At 46.2% G+C, this 17,372-nt stretch overlaps 1 long non-coding RNA gene across 1 annotated transcript in view; it reads right to left on the reverse strand.

Moving 5' to 3' along the window:
* Positions 1-11,990: 11,990 nt before the first annotated feature.
* The window catches only part of LOC115460376, a 28,139-nt gene continuing 22,757 nt past the window's right edge, over positions 11,991-17,372 (reverse strand). Inside the window, exon 3 of the long non-coding RNA XR_003940473.1 lies at positions 11,991-12,003. This is a non-coding gene — a long non-coding RNA (uncharacterized LOC115460376). The remainder of the gene's footprint in view (positions 12,004-17,372) is intronic.

Genomic DNA, 17,372 nt, shown 5'->3' on the forward strand with positions numbered 1-17,372 from the left:
TGCATCCTTTTTTTCTAAAACGGTAATGACTTTTACGTTTTTGGTTGTTTTACGTTTTGTTGATGCATCTTGCCCTCAGAGACAGTGGCGTAGCTAGACAGCCAATTTTGGGTGGGCCTGAGCACAAAGTGGGTGGGCACAAAATTTTCTCTCTCCCCCTGTCCCCCAGCACTTCCCAATTCAATATATAAATACTTTAGCAGATGAGGATCCCCAATCTCTGTCAGCTGAAGGCTTCCAGTAAAGATGGCCAGAACTCCTCCCACCAAGTCCAATAGGCAGCAGCAACTCCTCGAGCCACTGATGTCAGCACCCCATACATGCTTAGTTGTCAGTGGCTCCAGTATGCTGCCTCCATCTGCCAAGCTCAGTAGAAGGCATCTCTGGCCAGCTTCAGAAGAGACCCCAGCTAGTTGGGCTTGGGAATCCCCACTGGCTACCACAAGGGTCAGGGCTGCCGTTAGCCATGCTGGTGACCAGGGCAGAAAAGAAAGCCCCTCCCCCAATTCTCTCTCCTCTCCAATCTCCTCATCTGCCGTTAAAGTCACACTGACAGACCCTCACAAATTACAGAACAAAGGATCACAAATTAGAATAAAAATATACAGACAAAATTGAACTGGGAACCTCAGCATGTACTGCAACACTGGAGAAAAAACCCCCAAAACAAAAGCGCATTTCCTTTTCTACTTAACTCAATAAAAATACATCTGCTATGCACATTTCCCAAAGTTAACATATTCCATTTAAAATATTCAAAGTAAAAATGATTTTCCTACCTTTATTGTCTGGACATTTTATTTTTCCATCATGTTGGTTCCAATTTCTCTTTCCCGCTTTCCTGTCTTCTGCTAATTCTTCAAGCGGTTGTCCCTTTGTCTTTTTTCTCCTGTCGTTTCATTTCCTTACTACACCTACCTCTGAAATATTGATCCTTACATTTTAGCTCTTTCCTTTTTTTTTTTCTTTCTGCCTTTGTACACTCAAATTTCATCCTCTTTCTAAATCTTTTCCTTCTTTTTACTTTTCAGATATCTATCACATTTCCATCTCCTTTCACCCACTAGCTCTCCCATTCCCCATCTCTCTCCTTCTCAGCCTTCCATTCCCTTCCCAGGGAACTACAAGCAGAAATCTCAGTTCTAGCTTTCCCCCATTCATCTACTTTCCCTTCCATCCCTGATATAATGACAGCATTCATTCACAGGCAGGCAGAGATAGTTAATACAGATTGAATAATAACTACCTGAATAGATACATACATTCAGCATTTAACTACTTTCCTGCTGGAGCTGCAAAGAATACTAGTTAATCAGGTATGTTTCTCTGTTGATCTGAATTAACCAGTTCAATCCCAACCCTTTCAACAAATGCTTTTCTGTCCAATTCCAGCATTTACATATTGAAAATAAAATCTGTCAATTTGTCTTTTTTTTGGGGGGGGGGGGGTGGGGGGGGTTGGGACACAGTAGACTTTAGGCCCTGTTGTGTGGTTTACTGACCTGGCAGGCAGTTTCTAAAAAATAAACAGACAGAAGCCGACGGAATGAAACTTTAACTTGTCTTATCGGCAACACCCAAGAGCTGCTCCATGTAGAAAAGAAACAGACGGTGTTAATAAAAGTCCTGACGCTTTGTCGAGAACTACCTGTAAAATGTATTTGGAAAACACAGACGTGCTGATAAGGGGTGCAATGGCATATGTTGATTTGGGATTCTGAGGAGGCAGAGGGGGGATGGACATCAGGATCGCTGCCTGTTAACGGCAGTCTGTGATAACAGAGCTCCTGATTTCCGAGAATGGGCAGGATTCTCTCCTTTACAGACCTTCCTGCTTGTAGCATTAAACGAGCAAGTCTGTTCTTCCATTTGCCCTCGAAGAGCTGTAGCACTGTGCCACAACCCCCCCCCCCCTTTGAAATCACAAGGAGAACTGGAAACGACTGGGAAACCGAGAGCATGGCAGACCCGTACATAATTTACTTAATCCGATTTTCATAAACAGAGCAATAATTGGTGCAAAAAGAACAACCTGTAATTTCCCACTTCTCGATCTGCCTATTTGTTTCTTTAAATGAGCGTTTCAAAGCCGAGACAGGTGGGCGGGAGAGGACGGAGCACATGATAGCAGTAGCACAAATGCAGGAAAGGTTCCATGAAGGGTTTTGTTCAGGGGAACCTTCTCGATAACACAGTTTGACGGGTTTGAAATTTGCCCCCTGTGGGCTAACAATGAGGCATAGTGGAGCTTACATAACAGCAGTGTAGCAAGAGGACGGACCTGGTGCCCTGCAGCTTTGCTGTAGACTGCGGCACTGCCCGAAGCCGAAGGGGAGGGAGGGCCCGAGGGAAAGAAGGCTTGCAGCGTGCACCATTGCTGGGTGGGCCTGAGCCCAAAGTGGGTGGGCCCAGGCCCACCCATGGCTACGCCCCTGCAGAGAGCAGGTGGTTTTTGTTTTTGCTTTTTTCTTGTTATGAACCATATATGCATTACCAGACTTGAACTGTGTTGATAAAGAGAAGGTTTGAAAACCCTTCCAAAGGAACTATAAAGTGAACTGTAAGCGTTATCTTGAACTACTAAGAAGCCTGAATGAAAGGTCTCTGAATTAAAAGCTGTGTATCTTGAAGGGAGTTTTGTGTCTTGCTTATGGACTGTGTGAGAGAGTTTACGCCTAAGCCAGGAAGGGAGGACTCTGGGAAGTTGCCAACCACGCACCCAGGATAAAAGGGACATCACAAACTGCTTCCTTTACCTGCTTTATTGGAAGCCTGACTTATTTGGAAGCCTGCTTTATTTACCTTCTTTACTGGAAACCTATGTGGTTGGAACCTGTTTGTTTGGGAATAACCTATGTATTGAAGTTTGTGACAGCTGTTATTGGCATGATAAAAAATCATTTGACCTAGCCACTGTCTGCAATTGTGGTGAGATCTGGAAAAACGGCTGGTGGATGGCTCCACCTTACTGGGAAGCAGTGAACCCTTTTCACAACTTGACAGGCTGAAGATAGGACCCAACGTGGTGAACTGGATTAAGAACTGGTTGACAGACAGACGCCAGAGGGTGGTGGTTAATGGAATTCATTCGGATGAGGGAAAGGTGAGTAGTGGAGTGTTTCAGGGGTCGGTGCTGGGGCCGATTCTGTTTAATATATTGTGAGTGACATTGCTGAAGGGTTAGAAGGAAACGTTTGCCTTTTGGCAGATGATACCAAGATTTGTAAAAGAGTGGACACCCCAAAGGGAGTGGAAAACATGAAAAAGGATCTGCAGAAGCTAGAATAATGGTCTAATATTTGGCAATTAAAATTCAATGCGAAGAAATGCAAAGTGATGCACTTAGGGACATAGGCGCCGACTCCGTGGGTGCTGTGGGTGCTCGAGCACCCCCAATATTTGACCCGCTGGAAGTCCCGCCGGAATGGAAGTCCCCAGCCAGCGCGACCTGCGCTGCCCGCCCTCTTCTCCCAGTCCTCTGCCTGCCCCTTGCCTTCCTGCGTGCCATCCAGAATTTAAAAGTTCTTACCTCGGGGTCCAACGGCAGCAGTGAAAGGCGAGCAGGCTCGATGCTTCAGCCTGCCTTCCCTTCTCTCTCAGCTGACAGCTCTGCCTCTGGTCCCGCCCTCATTTCTTGTTTCTGCAAGGGTGGGACCAGAGTCAGAGCTGTCAGCTGAGAGAGAAGGGAAGGCAGGCTGAATCACTGAGCCTGCTCGCCTTTCACTGCTGCCGTCGGACCCCGAGGTAAGAACTTTTAAATTCTGGATGGCACGCAGGAAGGCGAGGGGCAGGCGGAGGACTGGGAGAAGAGGGTGGGCAGCCCAGGTCGGGCTAGCACTCGGAGAGGGAGGCGGGCGGGCCTGGAACTCTGAGGAGAGGGAGGCCTGGAACTCGGAGGAGAGAGAGGGAGGGAGGGAGGGGGCCTGGAACTCGGAGGAGAGGGAGGGTGCCTGGAACTCGGAGGAGAGGGGGCCTGGAACTCAGCAGAGGGGCGTCTGGAACTTGGGGAGGGGGGGGGCCTGAAACTCGCAAGGGAGGGGCCTGGAACTCGGAGGAGAGGGAGAGCATGAGGGAGGGATTGAGGGAGGGGGGCCTGGAACTTGGAGGAGAGGGGGCCTGGAACAGAGGAGAGGGAGGGGGCTTGGGGGAGGGGGCCTGGAACTCGGAGAGAAGAGAGAGGAGGGAGAAGGGTGGGAGGCCTTCAACTCAGAGGGGAGGGAGGGAGGGGGGCCAGCCAGGCTGGAACTCAGAGGAGAGGGGGGCCAGGCTGGAACTCAGAAGAGAGAGAGGGAGGGAAGGGGGGAGGGGAGGAAGAGAGGAGGAATAGGAGGGGGGAATGCACCACCTGTAGAAGAAAAAATTTCAGCACCCCCAATCATTTTGAAAAGTTCGCTACTATGCTTAGGGAGTAGAAATCCATGGGAGACGTATGTGTTAGGAGGTGAGAGTCTGATATGTACAGGCAGGGAGAGAGATCTTGGGGTAATAGTATCTGAGGATCTGAAAGCGACGAAACAGTGTGACAAGGTGGTGGCTGTAGCCAGAAGGTTGCTAGGCTATATATAGAGAGTGTGACCAGCAGAAGAAAGGAGGTGTTGATGCCCCTGTACAAGTCATTGGTGAGGCCCCACCTGGAGCATTGTGTTCAGTTTTGGAGGCCGTATCTTGCTAAGGATGTAAAAGAATTGAAGCGGTGCAAAGAAAAGCTACAAAATGGTATAGGATTTGTGTTACAGGATGTATGAGGAGAGACTTGCTTATCTGAACATGTATACCCTGGAGGAAAGGAGAAACAGGGGTGATATGATACAGACGTTCAAATATTTGAAAGGTATTAATCCATAAACTAACCTTTTCCGGAGATGGGAAGGTGTAGAACTAGAGGACATGAAATGAGGTTGAAGGGGAGCAGACTCAAGAAAAATGTCAGGAAGTATTTTTCACGGAGAGTGGTGGATACTTGGAATGCCCTCCTGTGGGAGAGGTGGAGATGAAAATGGTAATGCAATTTAAAAATGCGTGGGATAAACATAAAGGAATCCTGTTCAGAAGAAATGGATCCTCGGAAGCTTAGCAGAGATTGGGTAGCAGCACCAGTGGTTAGGAGGCGGGGCTAGTTCTGGGCAGACACCTATGGTCTGTGCCCTGAAAATGGCAGATACAAATCAAGGTCAGGTATACATATAAAGTAGCACATATGAGTATATCTTGTTGGGTAGACTGGATGGACCATACAGGTCTTTTTCTGCCGTCACCTACTATGTTACTATCGGGCTCATTTTCGAAAGAGAAGGGTGTCCAAAAGGCGACACAAAAGGCACATGGGCGTTCCTATGAAAGAAGGTCGCCCAAATCCAATAATTGAAACAAGGCCGTAAAGATGTCCTCAGTGCGAGGACGCCCATCTATGGTTGTCCCCACAGGGGACGTGTTAGGGGCGTGTTATGGGCGACTTTACGAGATGGGCGCCTCCAACGTATAACAGCTAGCAAAATGGTTTCGCATGGGTGGGAACATGGGCGTCCTTAGTTAGACCTGAAATAAAAGCGACCAGAGTAAGGGGGAAGTCGTCTTTAGACCCGTTAGCGATTTTGTGGAGATGGACAGTGGTGAGAGCGTTGTTGGGAGAGAAAGCGGAATCGTTGTTTGCAGAGAAAGCTGAGAGTCTGTTCAGTACCTGTTACCTTTGTTTGTGTGCCATAGTCGGAACGTTTTCACCCTCACCTGCCTCATTTGTGTTTTACCTTTTCAATTTTCCCTACCCCTTCTAGCCCTCAAACCCAGACACCACTACTCTTTCCTCTATCTCTCGCATTACCTCCCCCTATCTCTCTCCATTCTCTGTCCCCAAGTTCAAGTGTACTGCTATGGATTTACAGCCTGTCTTACTGACACAGACTACTCAATAATTACAGTGGATTCTTTTGGATTCGTATTAGATAAATGAAACCTTTATTAGAGGTGCTAAAATCTACAATGATTAAGATATAACAATGGTTAGCTATATACATGTTTAATTTTTATGATCTTGATATGCTTTATAACATGTTTTTTAATATATTAATTATTGATCGCCCTTAGGTTATTGATTGCTTTCTGTTCGTATTATTCATGTTTTATATTTGTTTTTATAGACTCCTGAAGAAGGCACTACAGCGCCGAAACACGGCTGTGTTGAGTCAAGTGGTTGTACTAAACATTACTTAATAAAATCGTATGTCTTCTCCATTGTTTGGAAAGAGCCTATCTTTCCCACCCTTCCTCTGTTTCCTTTTACTTTGTTTCGTGGGGATTAAGTGCACCTCCACACTTTGTGTGGCACCTCCACACCTAGTGTGATATTTTTTTGTTTGATTGTTTTTTTGGTTTTTTTTTGGATTTAGCTATATACACACAATGATTAGCTATATAAACAATCATTACATCACTGGTCTCTACATCTAAGCAATGCTAAGAGTTCTTAGACCAGGAAAAGAAGCAATAATACACTATATATGCAATCAGTGGTGTGCTGGAGCCGGCTCACAAGAGCCGGTTGTTAAATTTTGCAAGATCTTGCGACTCGGTTGTTCTCCAGGACGAGCCGGCTCCAGTGAACGAGGTAAGCATGGCAGGAGGGCGCCACCACAGGCCATGCTTATCTCCCCTCCCGCTTCCATCCATCTTTTTTATTACCTCCGTTGAAGCGGCCGCATTATTTAAAGCCCTGCTGCCCATCTCTAGCCTTCCCTGTTTGCTTCGTGAAGAGTTTGTTCCCTTAGTACCGCCTTAGGACGCCATTCTGACGTAATTTCCTTTTTCCGCGAAGGCGGGACTGAGGGAACAAACTCGTCACAATTGAAGCAAGCAGGGAAGGTTAGAGACAAGCAGGGCTTCAAAATAATGGGGCCGCTTCGACGGAGGCAATAAAAAAAGATGAATGGGAGCGGGAGGGGAGGATGGGGCGACGGAGAATCGCTGGACATGGATGGGAGTGGGAGGGGAGGGCAGGGGAGGGAGGAGAATCACTGGGTATGGATGGGTAGAGGGGGGCAGGGGAGAGAAGAGAATTGCTGGGCATGAATGGATAGAGGGGGGCAGGGGAGAGAAGAGAATTTGTGCAGTGCGGTGTACGCCTTGTAGCGCTATAGATATGCTAAACAGTAGTAGTAGTAGTAGGCATGGATGGTAGATGGAGGCAGGGGAGAGAGAAGAGAATTGCTGGATATGGATGGATAGAGGGGGACAGGGGAGAGAGGAGAGTTTCAGGTCATGGATGGAGGGGAGGGCAAGAGAAATTCTGGACATGGATGGAGGGGAGGGAAGGGAGAGAGAAGAAATGCTGGACATGGAGGGAAGATAGAGGAAGGAGATTAGATGAGGGAAAAGGAAGTGAGGAGAGAAACTGCACATGGATGGAGAAAATAGGCAGAAGCTGGATCCACTTTGTTCTACAGCCGGATCGGGACTGGATCTTGAAAACTTTCTTTAAACATAGACATGAAGTCTTTCTGAATTGCAAAGTCAAAGTATTTCCTGATATGCTAGACAAACTCAGAAAAGACGTCAGTCTTTTTTGAAACTTCGTGATTGTGTATTGTCACAGGGGGGAATTTTCTGGCTTAATTTTCCTTGTAAATTTCAATCTATTAAATATGTTTTCTATGAGAGTGATCAGTTAGCAAAATTCCTGGACTCCAGACAAGAACCAGCCATAAACTCTCTGGTGCTTCCTCCATTAGAATCTACTCCGTGATAGGATAAGTGGGAATATGTTCTATTCATTTTTTCCTATGTTAACCGATTTTTGAATAGTGCCTTGCCTATAATTGTGGACTTTAGCAGTAATTATCATTTAATAGATTTTCTTTATAAAATATTTTCTTGTATGGTGTGGTAATACTCCTTTTCTGTACAAGTGTTTCTTGTAAAATTCATTAAAATTACAAAAAAAAAAAAAGAAATAAATGGAAAAGAAGCCCTGGAAACAGAGTCAAGGGAACAGATAGAGAGCAGCAGAATCAGTTACTGGGCCAGCATGATCAGAGAAACAAAGTCACCAGACAACAAAGGTAGAAAAAAATAATTTTATTTTCATTACAGTGTTTGGAATATGTCTACTTTGAGAATCAGGTGCTGAACGTTAAATGTTTATATTTATTTACTTATTTATGGCATTTTATCCCATATTAAACATGAATTAGATTGGAACCTGGGATCAATTAATTATTTTTTCCTGAAGAGAGTAATGCATTGCCGCCCCCTCCCCGGGCTGTAGCCAGCTCTGCAATTTTGGGGGAGCACAGAGGTGGAGGGGGGGGGCGCAGAGGTGGATGGGGGGGCACAGTGGTGGATGGGGGGGCACTGAGGTGGACCAGGGAGAGAGCCTGTTGTTAAAAATTTACCAGCACACCACTGTATACAATCATCACTGCTCCTTACATCATCCAGGCTCTTATCAGTTGGGGGGCCCATTACAGCGAAAGCCAGGAGCTTTTTAGACCAGGAACAAGTCCTCTGCGCAGTAAGTAAGTTACTCACAGATGAGCTCCTGATTTCACTGAAAGAAACTCCCCTTTTTATTAGGCTCAGAACTCATGTTCAGAGCTAAGGAAAATTACAGAATGTTTCTCTGTTTAGGTAAACAAGCCACACTATAGGAACGTGGTCACATGCTTTCCAAGTCCAGGTGGCCAGGCTGAACTTCCGAAAACAAGAACCATCCTCCCTTTGCATACCAAATTAGTTCTTATCTTCCAGCTTGTTTTTGTATTTACAAGGAAAGTTACTTTTGGTCAAAGACAGAAGATTTCAGAGTTCATTATCGATCAAAGCAGGGTTGAAAAGCAATCCGTTACATCTTCCATTACAAAAAAGTATCCACTCCAAACAATACACACTCATGTTTCTCATCCTGCTTCTCCCCAAAGGTGACAGAGGCTACCCACAGCGGAGTTGGCTCACGATCCTCATAGAGCACCCACAAACAGGGTCAGAGGAGAACTACAACAGTAGACATTGGACCACCCATGGCATCATCGAGCGTACCTTCGGACAACTTAAGAACAGGTTCCGATGTCTGGACCGTTCTGGAGGGGACTCCTATACAGCCCCCAAAAGGTGGCAAAGTTAGTCCTGGCCTGCTGCATGCTACATAATGTAACCTAGGGGTTAAAATACTCTTAACTGGGCTCCTCCAGAGGGAAAAGAAAAAGAGTTCTATAGTGACATCACTCTGGAACAACAGCTGAGCAAACTGAGCCCTGGTTGCCTTGGCGACAGCTTGCTGGTCAGTTAAGAGAGGAGGCTGAAGACAGCGAAGCAAGAGGTTGTGTGTGTGTGAGTGCTGGCGGAGTTTGTGAGAAAAGGGAAGGAATTAAAGGAAAATTTAAGTAATAAACTTGGGAAAGTGAGAAAGTAATAGGGTGTGTGGAGGTTAAATGAGTGATATAAAGAAATTGTGAATGTTTACTTAAGTGACTGGAAGGGGTGTCCTAAGGGGATTTGGAGGCTGAATGAGGTGTTACTTTGTCAAGACAGGGGGGAGATAGAAGGGGAGAAAGTCTGAGTTTGCATTTTGGTGCATGGGTTCCTGTGCATTTTGAGTGTGCCTCTTCTATAGGTAGGGAAGCAGTAAAATAGTATAGAAATTAAAGGATTAGGGTAAATTTAATTTGTTTCAATTCAGGGTAACTGGCCACAGTTTTATTGCCCTACATTTAAAGTCATCTAGAATAGGGAAACTCGTATGAGTTCAGGGAGTGAGGGTTTTTATCTCCTATTAAGTTCTTTAAGGAAGAGGTTTAGGGTGAAGACGAGCTCAAGAACCGGAATCCGGAAGAAGCTGCTCCAGGGCCCCCATGCAAGACAGATTGTCAGAGAAAACAACGCAAAAACTCTACAACGTCAGCTAAGTGACTAATCTGAAAAAAAAGGGAAAAAATAAATACTTAACTGGGTGCTGATCCATAAATCCTGCAAGATAAAATAAGACAGAGCACAAGAATCATTTTCTTGAAGGGGTAATTTTAAACTGGTTAGTGACAGAAGGGAGGAAAAGTAAATTGTAAATTTGAATGTTTAAAATATCTCTACTTATCTGATAGGTGTCCAGTGGATTTCTGGGCCCAATTCTGAAAGGGAATAAAATTTATATAATTGTTTGCAGATTTATGTACTCTTGTGTTATTCTGTGAAGAAAGAAAATTACATTGAAAGTGATATTAATTGAATGTGATCTGATTCCATGCAAATAAATGCTGATTTTGTTAATGACTGTTTAAAATTGGTTCTTACTGAAACAGGAAAAATCTAATTTTAGTTTATCTTTCCCCACACACTCTTTGAGGGTGGTGGCTGAGGTTAGTGATTTGTAAGTCTCTCCGGTTTCAGCGGTGAGAGCTTGAATATTGGTCACGACTACTACCAACTGATATTCTGAGGTATCACCTTAAGCTGAAATATAGGAGGGTCCCACTTACAATAATTTGGCAGTGCGCAGAGGACAGGCCCTCCCAGAAGAGCCACAGCAACCACAGCAGCAGACCCCAGATGAACAGGATGAGGAGCCCCCTCCACCTCCCGCCCACAGAGCAGAGCAGAGTACACACCAGCAGGGGGTCAGAGCCAGGCAAAGACTCTCGAGACAAGTTTTGTGTGAGTAAGTTGACATTTTAGTTCTATCACATAGTACTTACACACCTCCACCATCACCAGCTTTGTGCATATTCCCTCCCCTCCCTCCAACCCTCACCCCCCACCCCCCAAGCATGCACCATCTCTTTCCCCGCGCTCTTCCCCTGGCCCCGGCCCTGTCCTCTCCTACCCCTCCCACCATGTTCCTTTGCAGTGGTGCTGCAGAGGAACTCTGTTGAGAGTCCTCCTCTGATGAGCTCCACTCTCCTCCTCTGTGTCCACAAGGCAGCCTGCTGCCTCAGCTGCCCTGTGGAAGTCCAGCCATCTTGCGGTCTGTGGCTTGCCCTGCAACCTGGGTACAAGACCCAGAAGGGGAGTTGGTGTGGTGGCTGCTGGACCAGTGGCTGGGGAGGCTGAGGATCTCAAGTTCCTCTTCTTAGCGGGTGGTTGCTGTGCAGTGGTGGAAGTAGACACCACATGTTGCTGCATCAGGGCTGTACTAGGTGCTTTCAGGTAACGGCCTAGGCCCTTGATGCTATGCTCCAGTCGTTGGAGCTGCTGTACCACTTCACGTTGGGCCTGTACTGCTTCCCGTTGCACCTGGAGTGCTTCCCGTTGCAGCTCCAATATCTGGCGCCGGTAATCTTCCATGTGCACATTCTGGCCCAGCAATTGTGTGGCGAGGCGCAGTAGCTGCCTCCTCTGGCTGGATGGCCTCTGCTGAGGAGGTGCCCCCCCTTCTGCATCTTCTTCTTCTTCTGTGCCACCATCGGCAAAGGTTGTGGGTGGAGGAGGGAGAGCCTCTGCTGCGGGTGGTGGAGGGGAGAGCCGGCTCTGCTGCTGCTACTGCTGGGTCCTGTGGTTCCACCCCATGGTCCTGTGTGCTTTCTTGTGCAGGCCCACTGGTTTGCTGCTCTGTGTGCTGGGGCTGGTGGCCACTAGAGCCAGCTTCTTCCTCTGACTGGCTGTCATCACCTGCATATCAAAAGGGGAGGAAGTGTGTTGGTCAAAAATAACCCACTTTTGTTTTTCAGCATTCCTGTACATAGCCCACACGCAAAGACCCAACAAAGAGATGGTGAGGAATGGGATGGCAGGCAGGCCACAGATGTCATTGTACATGGTACAGAGCTGGAGATGAGGAGCGCAGTGTACTACAGAGACTGATGTGGAAGAGAGCCACACAGGCAGGTGAGTAGACATAGAACTGTGGAAGGAGTGCAGAGGACACAGTGGCTACAGCACAGAGGTGTGGGAAGGAGATATGCAAAGTTTGGTGATGGAAAAAGAGGGAGTGGGGAAGGCCCCCAAAGCTGTGAAACAATGGTAACCTACACACACATTGCTGCAAATCCTCCCCCTCCCCCTGGCTACTCCCTGTGTCATGGTCTGTAATGAATAGTGATTTTGTATTGCATGTGGTGTTCTCACCCCTTCCCCTACTGAGGAGCACCACACTGTCCCCTACTTGTGTAAAACAGAGTGTAGTGCAGCACAACAGATACCTCAGCTTCCTAATAGTCAACCTACCTGAGCCCTCAGGCTATGCTGATGTGTCAAGGGACCCAATGCCGTGGATCCCTCCTGGGACAAGAGCCCATGAATGATGTGCTCGATGGGGGTCAAGTTAGCAGTGTCATCTGCTGGGGGGTTGGCACCAGCCTTCTTCCTGACATCATGCCTCAGCCGGCATCACTTCCATTTGCAGTCTTCCACATCCCTGCCAGAGTGGAAGACCACGTTGACCCGGTCCCTTACTGCCTCCCATTCTCTCTGCTTCATTGTAGCAGCCAGCCTCTGGCCTGTGGAAGCAAAGAAATGAGTGTGCCTTCTCTGGATTTCCTGAACCAGCAGTTCAATTTCAGGGTCGCTTTGGTGCCATTGTACCAATGTGATGCAAAGAATCGAAAATACTGAGAAGGGCGATTAAATACTATCCTAGGGACGGCCATGTAAGAACGCGATGGGCATCCCTGAGATGGGCGTCCTAATTTTGATTATCCGAGGAAAAGCAGGCTGCTTGTTCTCACATGTGGGTCGACGTCCGCGTTGGCCCAGGAATCGCATTTTGCAAGCAAAATATTTAAAAGTTATGCCACAGTCTTCTGGCGCGCATGCAGCACACCCCGCGCATGCGTGGACTGATTTCCCTCCCGTTGCATGAGCACTTCTCTTCAGTTTTTCTTTTTCCGTGTTGAGGTGTGGCAGCATTCGTTTCTGCTCCTCTTCAGGCCCAGGAAGAGTCTTCACTGTTTGCGAGTTTGTTCGCTTCTATTTCTTTAATTGTTTTCTTACAGGATTTAAAAAAAAAAAAAAAAAAGGTTCCCGTAGTTTCCTTTTAGTTTTTCACCTATTTCAAGTTTTCTTTCTTTTTCGTCGTGGCCAGCCTTTAGGCCACCCGGTCGGGTTCTCCCCTTTTCTCTTTGTGCCTTTTTCTGTTTTTTAGGCACAATCGCGTCTTTTGAATTCACCAAAGCTGTTTTTCCTTCCATGTCATTGAAGATGCCCAGTGGCTTCAAGCGTTTGTACTTGGTGCAACCGGACTATCTCAGGTACCGATACCCCACGCCTGGTGTATTCAGTGCCTTGGGACCGACCAAAGCCCAGCCGCTTGTAGTCTGTGTCTTCGTATGAAGAAACGGACCAAAGCGTCTCGAGAGGCCCAACAAGAAAAACATTTTGGGGCTCAGTCCAGTCCTTCGACATCGGCATCAGTACCAAGGTCGGCGACGTCGACATCGAAGGGAGCATCCTGCCCCATGTATGATAGGTTGGCACATGGACGACCAAGATGCATAGACCGTCATCACACGTGCGGGGCCTTATTTGGATGAGTACGTGTTCACACGTGCGGAGCCTTCCTTATATGGATCATTACCAAATGTGCGAACCTCTTCATATATACACAATAAAATATGTATGTTCCTTATATTTCCCATAGCTGCATGTTCTGCAAGTACAGTGCATGTAGTTGCAGACATCCAGGTACGGGAAATATAAGGAATATTCATAAGTGCAAAGTACAGTAACAAGGACATGTTTCTCACAGAACTACCGAAGGGGGTGTGAGGATGGAGGATGTCTTAAAACAGATAGTGTGGCATTTAAATCAAGTGCAGACAGCCAGAGTTCAGATCACTAACAGTGCACAATAGCCACCATGCATATATGTGAGGACACATAAATGTAGCATTCACCTTTAGTACAAGCACATTCCAAGATGGTGTTCTGAGGCTTACATTCCACAGTAGAAGCTGCTTGTTGAATGTTGTCATGGTTAACATGCAACTTAAGGAGCAATGTGAGGAACCTCAGAAGGAGACAGATACTATAAAAGAGAGTTTCAAAACAGCTTCTGTTAGTTAGACTATCTGTGCAAAGTTTCAATGTTAGAAGAGATCTCCTTGGGATTTGAACCCACAAAGTTTGGATGATGTGGAGGGCATAATCGAAAGGGACGCCCAAGTTTTGCTGAGGATGTCCTCGCAAAACGTCCCGGAGGGCCGTATTATCGAAACAAGATGGACGTCTATCGTTCATTTCGATAATTCGGTCGGGGACGTCCAAATCTTGAAATTTAGGTCATCCTTAGAGATGGTCGTCCCTAGACTTGGTCATTTCTGATTTTCTACGATAATGGAAACCAAGGACGTGCATCTCAGAAATGACCAAATCCAAGCCCTTTGGTCGTGGGAGGAGGCAGCATTCGTAGTGCACTGGTCCCCCTTACATGTCAGGACACCAACGGGCACCCTAAGGAGCACTGCAGTGGACTTCAGAAATTGCTCCCAGGTACATAGCTCCCTATCTTGTGTGCTGAGCCCTCCCACCCCAAAACCCACTACCCCCAACTGTACACCACTACCATAGCCCTTATGGGTGACGGGGGCACCTAGATGTGGGTACAGTGGGTTTCTGGTGGGTTTTGGAGGGCTCACATTTACCACAAGTGTAACAGGTAGGGGGAGGGATGGGCCTGGGTCCGCCTGCCTGAAGTGCACTGCACCCACTAAAACTGCTCCAGGGACCTGCATATTGCTGTCATGGAGCTGAGTATGACATTTGAGGCTGGCACAAAATATTTTTAAAGGTGTTTTTGAGGGTGGGTGGGGGGTTAGTGACCACTGGGGGAGTAATGGGAGGTCATCTCCGATTCCCTCCAGTGGTCATCTGGTCAGTTTGGGCACCTTTTTGTGGCTTGGTCGTAAGAAAAACACGACCAGGTAAAGTCATCCAAGTGCTAGTCAGGGATGCCCTTTTTTTTCCATTATGGTTCGAGTTAGGCATGCCCAGGTCCTGCCTTCGCTACGCCTCTGACACGCCCCCGGAACTTTGGCCATCCCTGCGACAGAAATCAGTTGGGGACGTTCAAAATCGGCTTTTGATTATACCGATTTGGACGACCCCGTGAGAAGGATGCCCATCTTCCAAATTGTGTCCTTCTCTTTCAAAATAAGCCTGAAAGTAGACCTTAGGCTACCACAAGATGTAATTAATGGCTATCTACAGTTGAATACCAGACCTCACTGAAACATTACAAAACTGTACATGTGGAATTGGGATGGGTTCATATCTGAAGCTTCACACAGTGGGTACAATGTGGGGGGGGGGGGGGGCTGTATGGGTTCATCTATTCTGACAGCAGAACAGCTTGATTTTGTGGTTGTGGGTTACAGATTGCAATGTGCATAGGTGGATGTATAACATAGGTGGAGTTCCCAAGCATTTTGCTTCTAGACCCAGGTGACCTCACATACTCCCAAATACAGGAATTATGAAGATGCACACAAGCCTGCAAGCCGTGCACACATCCAAGTTTTGTGACAGCGGTCAGATATCATCACACACACAGAATGTTCATGGAACACTTCAGCTGGACACCCTGAACATACTGATTTGTTGTGAAAGCGGCTCACATGAAGCTCGTAATTCAGAGCATTATGTACCAGCCACAATGGGAATGCTGTGCATATGGTTGGTATTTCAACACATTTCGTAGGTGTCATTTCATAGCGATAGTGCCTTTTTATGGATATGAATGTGATGAGTCTCCGTGAGTGCTGACAGCCTACTATCTGGAATAACATATCAGAGATGTCAGTTCACATAAAAGTGACAATATTTGCATTGTTTGGGCAGGATAATAGTAATTAAGCCACCACCCCCTCCTTCCTAAAGGACATTTCATGTCATGATGTTTTCTGCTCACTTCTCTTCAGCTTGAGTGGGGGTGGTTAAGATGACCTCTTCAACTATGCATCAGTGTTGCACAGTGTTTATTAGCTAACCAACCACAGCAGATACTCATCCATACACTGAGACCTATGCACACATATCCATAGTAACAGCTAGGAAGGGGTAACACATGCATGCTAGCCAGGTCCATTCACATCCTGGGGTATTACAGCACATGCCACAAGAATTTCAATAGCCATGTTCCTTAACAACCATTCACACTGTACAGTCACACAAACACTTGTCATGGATCCCAAGTGGGAAAACAACGCTGCATGTAGAACAGTGAAATTCACATCCACAGACCTGTGCTTTGGAATAGTCTCCACAAGATGTGATACATAGCTTTATAAAGGTGGCCTGATAGCCTAATGGTTAGTGCAGCACCCTTTAATCCAGGTGAAGTGGGTTCCATTCTCATCTTAGCTCCTTCTGGTGTTGGGCAGCTCACAAATGAGATATTTTGGATTTAACCACATTATATAAGACTGGCATCTGGATGTTCGACATTTGTTATTGGCTAGCACACATATTTGATATAGACACGTACATGGTGTCATTCTCATGCAGCCACAGTGCTTTTTGTTTTCTTTGCCAGAATGGCCCAATTTGTGGATGATATTGATGTCTTCTGTTGTGTTGCCCCAAGTGCCAACAGGTAACTAGTGGATCAACCTGTCCAGCCTCCCCCCCTTCCTAAAGGACATCACATACCACGATGTGACTGTCACTCACTTCTCGCTTTTGATTGGTTCCATTTTGGCTAAAAATATCCAATAAACAAAACTCTAGGTTAACACAATTCCAATATAGCTGTAAATTCACAATATACTTCACCAACACAACTATATAAATGCCAATTTGTTTTATTTATCTACTTTTCATCTCATATATATCTGATTGTCACATAACTAAAAAACTCAATCAATCATACTACTTATATTCACTCAACACACATTCTAACCCATCTATACATCCATTTATTCACACTTCTCTTAAATAATTATCCAACTGTTTTGTCTTCAGTGGTATATCATACCGGGTCATACCCAAATGCTGTGAGCAATAATGAATCCAAAATGCTCTTATATTACCAAACCCAACCAAACATGGAATTTATACAGAATCATTAATGTTCATGTCTCTGTTTTCTTACAACGCTTCCCGTTATTTGTCCATGTCTATATGAACTGCAAAGTAATCCTGAAGTTTTAGTCTGGGTTTGATGATTCAATAATTCACTCAAACATATATATACCAGTTCCTTCAGGTTTAAATGAATTTCCTTTTCTGCTGGTCATCAATCACAACATTTATGGTAGTCGACCCGCCAACTCTGTTATGAAGTTCTTATCACTTGATATGGGATATTCGTAAACGATAAGAGAGTGAATTTGCGAGTGTGTGTGCATGACAGAGTGAGTGAGACTGTGTGCGAGTGTGTGTCTGTGAGAGAGTGTGTGTTCCTGGGGCCTCTCCCTACCACCCAGTTCCAGTGTCCCCCCCCCCTTCCTCCGTGTTCA

The sequence above is a fragment of the Microcaecilia unicolor genome, chromosome 1 (genome assembly GCF_901765095.1).
Source record: "Microcaecilia unicolor chromosome 1, aMicUni1.1, whole genome shotgun sequence".
NCBI lineage: Eukaryota > Metazoa > Chordata > Amphibia > Gymnophiona > Siphonopidae > Microcaecilia > Microcaecilia unicolor.